Source organism: Triticum dicoccoides, chromosome 3A (assembly GCF_002162155.2).
Source record: "Triticum dicoccoides isolate Atlit2015 ecotype Zavitan chromosome 3A, WEW_v2.0, whole genome shotgun sequence".
Lineage (NCBI taxonomy): Eukaryota > Viridiplantae > Streptophyta > Magnoliopsida > Poales > Poaceae > Triticum > Triticum dicoccoides.
The window spans coordinates 397,468,278-397,478,596 of NC_041384.1; positions in this window are offsets into that span (position 1 = coordinate 397,468,278).

Genomic DNA, 10,319 nt, shown 5'->3' on the forward strand with positions numbered 1-10,319 from the left:
CCCGGACTTGCCTTCCTGCGGCCCACGGCATGGCTCCACCAGTGGCCTGGTATGGCCCATCATCTGCAGCAAAAACTCAAGACCCTCGCGAGGGGCCAAGCCCCATGAGGCGGACGACACCAAGACCGCCCGGGGGGCAGCCTCACTAGGCTGGCTCCTGAGGAGCGGAGATATGTATGCAAGGGGCACCTCGTGAGGTTCACGTGACATGAGCCATGATGACCAAGGCCACGCGGGCACCAGCGGGCGCAGTGTACCAGTTTCCTCTTTGGTGCTAAAGAGGCAGGTGCAGGCGAGGAGTCCCAAGGCATCAGGCAAAGGTTTCCTTATCGGTGCAACAAGACCAAGACTAGCAGGATGGCAGGACGGAGGTCACCGCAGAGCCCACAGTAGCATCACCGCCAAAGTCTTTTGTAGACGAAGACCACCTTTTGTCAGGATAGATTGTACTAGTTGTCCCCCTTCAAACTTGATCTTTGTTGGATCCCTTCTCGGCTAACATTTGGGAAGAGGGCGAGGGCCTCTATAAATAGGGCTAGCCACCACTGTAGCAAGGGACAGATCATTCAGACCATCCTCACACACACCTGCTCATCGAGCTGAAGAACACCTCTCCTCAGGAGGCAGTTCATCCATTGTACTAGTTCATCCCTAGCCCTCGAGGCAATCCACCACCACCACACTGGAGTAGGGTATTACACCACAACGGTGGCCCGGACTAGTATAAACCTTTGTGTCCCGTGTTCCTTGGGTTCGTTGAGCTAGGCCATGGGATTGTCGAGCGAGCGAACAAAAGAGGAGGAATACTTCATGCGCACCCTAGGGTTCGAACCTCAAGGGTTTTCTGGAACCCATGATCCGACAACTTCTGCTGTCATTGTTGGGGTGGGGTGGGGAGAGGGGAGAGAAAGAAAGACATATCGAGAGTGTGCACGGTAGGCACAAAGGCACAATTAGGGTGTGTGTGTATGTGCGTGTGTTTGAGAAAGAAGCAGTAGATAGATTACTATCAAGATCGAGGTGCCACCCTACTCCTTCGGTGTCGGGTAGTGTGTGTGTGTGTGTGTGTTTGAGACAGAAGCCAGTCGATAGTTTAGTATCAAGATCATGGTGTCACCCTACTCCTTCGGTGTCGGGAAGTGTGTGTGGGAGGTGTGGGGGGAGCAATGACACTTACATATCTCTACTCTTATAAAAACAGAATTGGTGATGATGGTGTGCCTGCCATCCTAAAATATAGGCCATCTGATTTATATTCGATGGATAGGAAGGACATTATGGCAATTTTTCAAAAAGATACCCACACCCCTCTCCACATTTGCAAATAAGGCCTTCCCTCATTCATCCTTTTCTCCCACAAGATAAACTACTCATACAAATGCATCTTGATGTTCCGTGCAACGCATGGGCATCTTGCTAGTAGGGAGAAGGAGTTTGTGCAACACATATCTATATTAAGGGATAGGTAGATAGCATGTGTGCGAGGCATACTTAAAGCATCATGGAGATAAACAAACGGTGTGCATGCAAGTGCTGGAAAAAATGAAGCGAGAAACAATGTGTACGCACGTGTGTGTGTGTGTGAGAGAGAGAGAGAGAGAGATAGATAGAGAGAGAGAGAGAGCGAAATCTCAAAACAAAAGGTGCTTTGTTGGAATCCCATTGTATGTATTCATATGGTTCCGGAACTCGAGCTAACCTTAGGCATATGCGTGAGAGATATAATCATACTTTGTGACATTAGTGGCTGTGGGTGGGCGGAATTAAAGGGGTAGGCGTGTTCCACAGAGAGAGCATGCATGTTTCTGTGTGAGAGACTTGCAAGACGGGCTAGAAAGACAAATTCTAACCTTGACGGAGGGAGAGAAATACATGAACTGCGCGTGTGTGATTCGGATGCCGACGGTGAAATGAGATATGTATGCGTGTGAGAGAGATTGCACAGTTCATTCCTGTATCACTATCTAGTGATCGTGGACGTGAATCGCTTGAACATAAATCAATATCTACTTCATATCGTGGCCAAAGGTACAATATCGATTCAACGCTACAAAGATTGGACACTCACATATCACATTTTTCTATCTAAATAAACCTTTTCAATTGTGCATGCCAAAGTTATAGTGATGTTTCTTCAAACAACCAATGTAGCTATCATCTACATGCACCATTGTTAGTCTTGCATTCAAATTCATTAGTCTTGGATGATTTAAGGTTCTACTATGAAGTAATATATGTAATATTCATATATGAATTCAACGGGTACGCAATTTATGAAATGGAGGCTATGTAATAATATGAGGTAACACTTTTAAGTAGCAGACTACAATATCCATTTCTTTTCTGGGACTACAATATCCATTTCTTTTTGTGCGCCTCTACACTAACACGTCAATGCGTTATGTTTAAAGTAAATAACCAATGGCACTAAATTACCTATTTACATGAGAAATACATAGGTTGAGTGTTTGATCCTTTTTTGATAATGCGCCTCCACACCCATACGATTGGTCGTGCCCGTGTGAACGTCCAAGTTATCGGTGCATCACCCTGAGTTATTGTCTTTTTTCCGGGGTGGGCTTCACACCAGTTATTAACTGCTGACGCGTGCCCCGTGTACACAGTCTTGCATGACCTTCCCGCTAGCACGGTCCAAAATTAGTTTAAACTAGATACGAACGATCCCGCAGGCGGAAAATCTCCCGCCTCCTTCTAAAATTTCCGCCACCTAGTCTTTAGCATGCAAAATTCCCCTTTTGTCCTTGCTGCATGGAGAACAACAGTTACAATACCCTCATCTACATAATAGGTCGGGGCTGCTTTGGTAACTTCTGGTTCCCCCACCACACGACACCCCCATTTCCTCTCCGCCTCCCACAAAAATGACTAACTCCACAACACCAGAGCATCTTACATCACGCCGTCCGTATTTCGTCGGCCTTTCTACCCCTCCCCTCTCGAAACCCTAGAACGCTCACCCACTGGCGTACCTGAGCATATTCACTACCAGCGGCGTCCACCTTGCTAGATCTGCTTCTGCGGCCGCATCTACCCCTCCCACCTCCCCTAGAAACAAGTAGACTGCTCATCCACCACTGTACCACAGCCCATTCAGTGTCGCCCTTGTCCACGACGCCGGATCTGCTTCGCCAGTACTCTCATCAACCGCAGCGCATCTGCAGCGGCTCCTTCGTACTCCCCACCGGAGACGCTTCGTCCACACCCCCCGGGAGCCGCCCCATCGACGCCCCCGTTGATGGCCTCTGATCCTCTTCGCGGACACCTTCCTCAACCCTACCGGACCCGCTTTGCCGACACCATCGTTAACCCTACCGGAGTAGCTTCGCCTATAACATTCTCAACCCTACCGGGGCCACTTTGCCAACTCACAAGTCCACGGCCTCAGATCTGCTTCGTTGCACCCTCGTCCAACCTACCGGAACAACTTCTGACGCCCCGTCCACGGCCGTAGATCCGCGTCTTCAACACCATCCTGAACCCAACCACCGGAGCAGCTTCACCGACGCCCTTGTCCACGGCCACATATCCACTTCACCCACACCGTAGTCCACCCTACCGGAGCCGCTCCACAAACACCCTACTCGATGGTTCTAGATTTCCTTACCGGACCCCGACAGCCAGCGCAACATCATCACCATTGACGTTTCTAACCTGATTCCCACCGTCTGGCAAGATGCCAAGCACCCGCCACGGCCTAGGTACTTGTCACCTTTAAACCCTGTCCAGCATCACCTGCCCGATGTACTTCAAATATACTAACAGGTCGCTATTACATGTTATGCAGCTGGCAAAAACTACAAGGACGATGTTTCTTCTAGATCTAACAGCTTGGCCAACCAAGATCCTGGACTGAGGCATTGCCATGATCTTGTAAGTGCGTCTCTCTCTATTGTATTGTTGTGTGCCTGCCAGCGTGCTTTGCTAGGATTTTCGACATTAATCCCTTTGTGCGGACAATGATTTCTACTACCAGCTGCTAAATTAGATATGTAGATGTCATACATGGTACTACCTCGTACCCCCGTTCCTAAATATAAGTCTTTCTAGAGATTCCACTGTAGGCTACATACAGAGCAAAATGAGTGAATCTACACTCGAAAATGCATCTATATACATCTATATGTGGTCCATACTGGAATCTCTACACAGACATATCACTACAAAAAAAGACACATCCGTGACATTTTGGGCCGAACAAAAAAAATTTTGTCATGCTTATGACACTTCTATGACGATAATTGTGAGAAAACCCGGTATCATCATAGATGTGGTGGGCTCCTACTTCTATGAAAAAAAATCATGACAGAAAATGGGCTTCTCATCCTGGGCGGGCTGGAGACGTAGCTGCATGACATTCTTTGGGCCGTCCATGATGAAAAAAACCACGGTAGAAGCGAGGGCGAGGAAAATATCGGGGAGTTCCCGGTTACGGTGGGTGGTCGGGGCCAAGCGATGCACGTTTCTCTCGTACACGTACGCGCGTGGGTGCGAGGCGTTGGGCTCTAACTGAACGCGAGCGAGGTGTTCGCCTACTGAACCCGAGCGATTGCACTGCAGGCTATGCGTTACTGAATCCAAGCGATCAATCGATTGCTATTAACTGAATCCGATCGAGCGATTCCTATGCTACTGCTGCTAACTGAAGCTGGTCGGTGCTGCCTCTGGATGAACAGTGAGCGCTGTTGGGGGGTTTGGGTGAACAGTTCCCGATGGGGGTTGGATGAACAGGACCCCGTGGTGTTGCCTCTGGATGAACAGGTCCCCAATCGATCGAGCTGGTTGGGGGTGGATGAACAGGACCCCGTGGAGGGCTGGATGAACAGTAGCCGGTGGAGGGCTGGATGAATAGTAGCTCGTGGAGGGGTGGTTGAACAGGACCCCGTGGAGATGGCTGGTTGAACAGTAGCCGGTGGAGGAGCGGTGGAGGCTGGATGAACATGAGCCCGTGGATGAACAGTCGCAGGTGGAGGCTGGAGGAGGTCGACGGTGGAGATGAACAGTATCTCGTGGAGCCTCGTTTTGCGGTACGCCACACCCCTCCCGATGAACAGGACCCCCGTTTCGACTGTAGCGCTCCAACACAAGTCTGTTTCCTCTGTTTTGTGGTACACCACACCCCTCCCGATCAACAGGACCCTGTTTCAACCATAGGAGGTCCGAGAGAAGTTCGTTTCCTCCGTTTTGTGGTACGCCAGACCCCTCCTGATGAACAGGATCCCGTTTCAACCGTGGTCGGTCGAACACAAGGCCGTTTCCTCCGTTCTATGATACGCCAGACCTTGTTTTGGTCGGTTGTTCCGTCCAAGCCAGTTGGCTCTTGATGAGCATGGCGTATTCTGTTGCCTCCTGATGAACACAATGCATTCCGTTGCCTCCTGATGAACACGACAACGACGCAGTTCCTCCGTTCTGACCCAGCCATGTACATGAGACCTGGCCGTACGTATGCGTGAGTAGGCGTTCGACACCCTGCTCGTATGTACGTACGTGGCCGTATTTACTTTCTTGCACCCTGGCCGTTGTACGTACGTGTAGACAATATTAATGGGGCTGCGTGACATGCTACATGCGCGCCTCTACAACGACACGTACCCTTCCTTGTACGGCCAAGGTTCATCGATCCAGCCTGCAGACAGACCGATCGACTAGTATGTACGTACACGTTCGTGACCAGAATGACAACACTACGTACGCTTCGACCAGGTGGGTCCCGACTGTCAGGCACTTCCTTGCGTGCAAAGATGTAGCTGGTGGGTCCCAGCAGTCAGGGGGGAATCATTTTTTTGCCCGTAATATGGACGCACTTCCTTGCACGTGAATATGTAGCTGGTGGGTCCCAGCAGTCAGGGAGGAAACATTTTTTTCGCGAAATACGGTGGCCCGTCTGGTGGGTCCCTGCTGTCAGGTGGAGGAATCATTATTTTGCACATAATAAGGAGGCACTTCCTTGCTGCGGCCGTGGACCCAGCTGTCAGCCTCTCCACGTACAGTACTCTTCCGATGGAAGTCGTTCCTTGAGCACATTGACCACGTCGCACCGAGAGCACCAAGTCAGTGGACGATGGTGAGGCCTAGGAAGGGGACACGCGGAGCCAGGGAAGATGCGATAGTGGATGCCCACGCGGAGAGAAGTACGAGGGTCCACTGGTTCGACTTCAGTATGAGGGCGCCGTCGCCGTAGGGCCTGGCCAGCGGTGGGAGTAGTAGGGGCGGTGAGGCCTCCACGGCATCACACCCGGCCACGGGAGACAGGAGCACGCGGCACAACCGATACTGGTTTGGGCGGCTGGAGCAAGAAGACCAGAGGTTGAAGAAGCACGACGGCCATTAGATGGGCATCGTACGGTCACTTCAGCTAGAATTGTTTATATTGACTAAGTTGACAAAGCTCTTGCTACGCGTCAACTTAGTAGGCCCACAGGTCAGCCTCTGAAATGATGCGCCCCAGATGTCAGGGGGAGGAATCTTTTTTGGGCGGCTGAAGAAAGAATATCTGAGATTGAAGAAGAAGCACGACATCCGTTGGATGGACATCCAATAGCCACTGCTGCTAGAACCGTGTGTTTACTATAAGTTGAGAAAGCCTTGCATATTTTTGATGGGATCTGAAATATTTTTATCCCGAAATTTCTAGTTAGATTAAATATAATTTCAAAATAAATTTGTATTGCATAAAAATCCAACGAAATATTGCGCGCGCAACAAGTAATGAAATTAAAATTTTCAAATTCCAAAAATAATATATTTTTTAAACTAATTACATGTTTGGTGCATTTTTTTATAGTTACTGCACAGTTTTTATAATTACATCCCATTTATTATTTCTTAAAGCCCATTTTCTTGTTAAGCCTAATGCATCCCTCCTAGGAAAGATTTGCAGCCCAGCGGGGCGGACAATAACAAGTTGACACGGATTGTGTACAACTGTCGGCCCAGTTGCATTGCTGATGTTGAAAAAAAGGCATGTGTAGTACAGTACAACCTTACATGGCTACTCAGCCCACATTCAGCGACGTTGGAAAGGCCCAAACAAGGCTTCTATACAACTTTTGAAGTCACTAAGATCAATTAATAACTTAAGAAAAAAGTTAGAGTACAGTGGAACCTAATTAAAAGATGTCACGAGCGAAGAAATAATTCAATGGGTCCCACTTGTGCATGTGTGTGTGTGTAAGAGAGAGAGAGAGACCCATCGGTCGATGCTCATAAATACATCTTTCAGCCATATGCATTGATGATGCTCAGTAAAAACTTATATAGTTGACACAATCATATAGAACATCATAGCACATTGAACTTGCATACAAATATTTCACGCAGGCGGCACAATCAGGGTGGAAGCAGTGGATCGCTACGGGTAGGGCTATGTTGAAACTAACGAACTCGTACATAACAGTTCATCGTGTTTATCAATGACGGGGAAATATCTTGAATGTTGTGCAAAGAAAACAGACAGACAACACAATATATAAGTTCTGCTAGAACATTAAGTTGATGTACAACCCTTTCTAAAAAAAGTTTAGGTAAAAAATAGAACAGGTCACAATCAAATGTACTGGCACATCAGTGGTTCACACCTATAGCTCGGATTTAACTAGTATCTAACAAGATTCAGTTGTTACCTCAAATTAGAGCACATCCAGGCAGCCAGCCCTGCCTCTTCTCCCAAAGAAGCAGTGGCCTCCGTCATGCGATGGAGTAGGCCCTGTGCCATCCATCATTCCGAGAAACACGGGGAAAGTCTGACGATGACTCCTATAATGGAACTCATCGATGGACTCGGGCACCAGCGGCGGCTGCAGGACTTCGATTGATGGATTGACCACTTCTTCGACATGTGTGAATACTCGATATAGGTACATCCCTAACATGGTCCGCGACTGCCTTGGTGGCGATGAATAGTACAACCCCAGTTCCTGCATCGGTATCTCAACACCAATCACCTTCAGTATGGTGGACGGCTTCTTCATCCATGCCATAACCGTTATAGCCCAGCTGTCTGGAGGAACAAACATACTTACGATCTCACCTCCAAGGTCGTTAATAAGCTCATTCATGGACTCGTCGTTCCAAACACGTCGAGGTATGCCGTGGAAGGTAAGCTTTGTTAAAAATTCAAGCTCATAGGGCACTGAGCCCCATCCTGGGTGCCACCAATCAAAGCTCACCAGTGCGCCATAGCAGGACAAACGCCGGGAAGATTCGAACACACAACTGTAGTCGAAAGTTTTCTGGAACCTGACGAAGAAATCAGCCGGTGGCGGACAGACTTGCAAGTCACTTATTTGGATGCCGTGTGGAATGCCAAGAGCTTTGATAAGGTCATCCGACGAGACGAGAGGTCGGTCGCCGTTGATGGTTACCATCAGCACTTTGCCGGCAAACTGGTCATCAAGCACCGCCATGCCACTGTTGAGCGACAGCACGCAGCACCCGAAGGCAGGACAGACCTCAGGATCTCCGGCTTGGAGATCCGCATTGACCGGCGACATGATAGTGCGCTTGAGTACAGGGATTACAGGAGGGGGATTTGGGGGAACATGAGTAGGAATCGAGATTCCAGAGGTGGGGGAGGGGCGGGAGATTGGGGATGAAAAGGTAGCATGAATTTCTAACACGCGCCAATATGCTCTCCGCGTGCAAGCGCACGAAGACATCGGTGGTGCCCACATGTCGGCGCGCAAGAGTCCCAATTCTTTCTTTTTTTGAGAGCCCGACCTTTTTTGAGGATCTTTTGAGAGCCCGGCCTGAGAGTCATAATTGACCTGTTTGGCATTGCATTACTACTCGGCCCATATTCAACGACACCTCACTGGCCTAAACAAGTGTACATCATCGAAAAGACACTGAGCTCAAATTGTAACTTGAAAAAAGGAGATATACTCTGAACACTGGAGAATGGTGATGCCCTCATTTAGCCCACCACCAGTTCGAGACAATAAACAGTTCGAAACAACGATATATGTACAACATTCAAACACTGACTAGTGACTACTACTGACATAAACAGCAAGACATGATAGTTCATAATAAGTCTTGCTACACCACCAAAACGCACCCATCTGCAGCGCTCAGACTCTCGTGATCCAGACAAGAATGACATTCTAAATAGAGGCAACTATTACATAGTAAGAGTGACATAGACGAAGATGACCAGATGACAAGGAATATGCATAAGAAAAGAGAGAACTACCCATCTAGAACAAGCAGCAAAGACAACAAGTCATTCGAAGAGGGATGATCCAACACCATCATAATTTGAAGCCCCGCTTTAGCCACCAGTGATCCGGAGAGACCAGTACTCCACCCTTTCGACGCAACAGCCCAATTACCTATCAACCTAAATACTTGAACCACATCGCTGCCTGTTGGACTCGTCACATCCAAGGATCAAAGTTAATCCAGATGCCTTTGTCATTCTCGCCTTCTTTTGGTTGCAGGCTGTATTGTTGACAATCAGGGGAGTTTGCTCCCAAACTCCTAGGGCTCGCCGTGTAGACACAGTTTTCCATAACAAACAGAGCATCTCTGCCATCAAGGTCCTTGCCAAAGTTGATCTCCTGGTCAATCGGATAATTGAGTCCAAGAAACAGAGAGTGTGAACTAAGGCTGTTTACCCACCTCCAACTCAAAAATCCTGAAGGCCCCAACAAGCTGGCATCCTGCTCATAGACGTAACAGCCATTGTTCGGATGCTCACGTATTTCACGGTGCTTGTATACAGTGGGGTTTTTGCAATATAACTTTTCGGGCTCATCTATCCAAATGATCATCAGTCTTTTGTCGTCGTCTAGTCGAGCGAGGAACCAGTTGTGCTTCCCTGTTTTTGGCAAAAGTGGTGTGATTACAAAGGGCAGTAACTATAGGGACACTGCATCATATCAAAAAGGACATGCATTGTTAATGTAAGATCAGCATTGTTCAGAGTATGAGTAGGATAATGCAAGAAACAACATTGATATGTCCCTGTTGGAATTGGGAGGAAAATACAGGGAAAAGTATACTGGGTTCAAAAATATAGAAGTGCCATGCATGGTGTTATCTCACAATTGATTCTTCACAGGAAACTACCAGTTCATGCATGTTATGTAATCATGTTCTGTCTTCACAAACAAATTCTTCAAGGAAACTAACAGACCATGCATTGTTATATACTCATGTTCTATGGGAAAAAATTGTGAGCATATTATTCTAGCCATTGATTGCTGAAGGGCGAATATAGGTATGTACACATGGTAAGCATTACAGGATTTCACTACTTCCAAATATAGACTTCTCCATATGCACATTTACTTCCC